The following is a 2,592-nucleotide window of genomic DNA, read 5'->3' as shown; positions in this document are numbered from 1 at the left end:
AGCAGCTAGCTACATGTCCTTTGGTGTGACATTTGAAGCACGACCTCTTTTTCGAAGACTTCTTATTTGAAGCCTTTGAACTAGATTCAGGCTTTGATGATGATGCTTTAGAAGAATCTGGTTTAGTTTGCTTAGTTTCAGAATATTCTTTGTTCTTGTTTTTAGCAAACTCTACATTAGATTCGTTTTCAATAACAGTTGTTTCGTTTTTCATGTCACTTCCTTGAACAAAATTAATCTATTTAACAACAGTTGGATTCTTATTCTTAGGATGTGAAGTTTTCTTTTTCAAAGCTGGTTTGCTGTTATCATTCTTCTTAGCATCATCACACGCAGACTCATCACCTCGACTTGCTGTGGAACTACTTGGTGTTGTTGACATAAACTTTGTTAGCTCATCTTCATCAGGTAGGAATGAATAATCATGACTAAGAGGAGGTGGGACTTCATTAAAGCCCTGGAATCCCAAACTACTCTTGTCATTACTTTTCTTTAACCCACCCATCATATGTTTCATAACAAAAGTAGAGTCCCTGAATTGACCTAGTTTCTTTTCAAGTTCAACAATTTTGAGTTGTGCATCTGACAACTCTTTGCATTTTTCAGAAATCTCTTTTGTTTTTTCAGCCATCATTTCATGAGCTAAGTCTATGACTTGGAGTTTTTCATTTAATTTGCAGGTTACGGCTTCAATTTCACTTTCATAACCTTTTATTTTCTTCAAGTATGACGTTTCATTTCTTTTAGCAAAAAAGTTTGATTCTTTAATGTTAGACATCTCACTTACCAAACTTTTGTTTTGTGTGGACAACCTGTCAACTTCACCCTGTAGTTCACGGCATTTCAAACATACAGAATTAGACTTTACCTCTCCTGTTTGTTTATCAAGGTTGGCCATTAGCGCCGCAAGCTGAGCTTCCATTCTCTTGTATTTTTCATCCTTTTCTTCAGCTTCCCTTTCATGGTCAGACTTTTGCTTTTCTTCTTCAGCATCTGTTGTCTGATCAACCTTCTTTTGTTCAGCTTTATTCTCCGGCTTCACCTCAACATCCATTTTCACTTCAGCATCTCCCACAGCAGCTTTATCATCATCAATAGGCACGATCTCTGCCATGAATGCCTGAGTGGCATTATCATTATCATCATCAATAGGCACGATCTCTTGCTGTAGAGATCAAAGCCTTTGAGCTAGAGTTGTTTGATGCATTCCTGTTGTTTGAACTCTGACTCGAATTCTCTTGCTTTTGTTTTTGACATTCCCTAGCAAAATGCCCATAACTTTGACAGTTGAAGCACCTCACTTTGGTCTTGTCAAAACCAACAGACCTTCCCACAAACTTCCTGCCTGTTCTGTTCATGAATCTCTTCACTCGCCTAGAAATCATGGCCATTTGCCATTGCAAATCCATTTCTTCAAGATCATCAGGGTCAATCTGATCATAGTCTTCATCTAAAGTAGCAGGATCAGATATCTTCCCCTGAATATAGTTCTCATAAGAAGCAACGAATGAGGCAAGTAGAGCAAGATGTTCTTCAGCAGACTTCACACTCATAGGCATCGACTTAGCACTACTGCTCTGCTTAGAAGTTGGGGTTCTCTTGGTTCCTGTTGATCCTCCTGAAGCAGCTAGAAAACAAACATCACCATCCTCATTCACTGTGACCTGCTCATTCTCACATGATAGAAACGCAGTAGCAGAGTCGCTAGAAGCGTTGTGAGATGAAGAAGATGTAAGCCCATTGTAAACCCCTGGATCTTGAACCTGATCGTATCCAGTGTCTTTCTTCTTCATGCTGAGCTCATAAGCTCTCAGCTTGCCAATGACTTCTTCTAACTCTTTTGTCTCATAATCAGCTTCTCCCTTGATCATGAGAGTGTAGATATCCCACTTGGTAGGTAAGGCGTCGAGCAGCTTGTCATTCTTCTCTATGTCAGTGTAGCAATCGATCTCATAATTTTCCATTTCTGACATCAGATGGTAGTAACGAGTGATGATGTCCTCAAGTGACACATGTTTCATGTACTTGAAAACAGCAAATTGCTTCTTGAGTAGATCAATCTTGTTCTTCTTAACATCTGCATTTCCTGCATATCTCTTCTCTAATGCATCCCACATATCCTTTGAATTGGTGTACTTTTTGAAGGTATGCTTGATGCTATCAGGTAACGACATTTTGATTGCAGCCAAGGCTCTCTTTTCAGCCTCATACATCTTTTTATCATTATCTTGCATGTTCACATAGGCTGTTCTACGTGGTCTGCCCTCAAAGTCATATGTAGGGTTTGTATACCCATCTTCAATACATGTCCACATGCACGTATCCTGATATTCAATGAAGGACTGAAAACGATCCTTCCAAGTCAGATAATTTTCCACCTTCATCATCTTAGGCGGTTTGTTGGTAGTGCCAACCTCATGCTCCATTCTCAACAGCTCATTCAAACTAAACATGTTTGACATTTTTAACGTAACAGACTGATAAAACCGTACAAAATTTTCCGAAAACAGTGCTTACCAAATTACACCCTTAGAATCGTCTCGAAAAGACGAATCCAATGATATATAATGTCAAAAACCGAATTCGGGATTT

Source organism: Helianthus annuus, chromosome 6 (genome assembly GCF_002127325.2).
Source record: "Helianthus annuus cultivar XRQ/B chromosome 6, HanXRQr2.0-SUNRISE, whole genome shotgun sequence".
NCBI classification, from domain to species: Eukaryota; Viridiplantae; Streptophyta; class Magnoliopsida; order Asterales; family Asteraceae; genus Helianthus; species Helianthus annuus.
Note: the sequence above shows the minus strand (reverse complement) of the source record.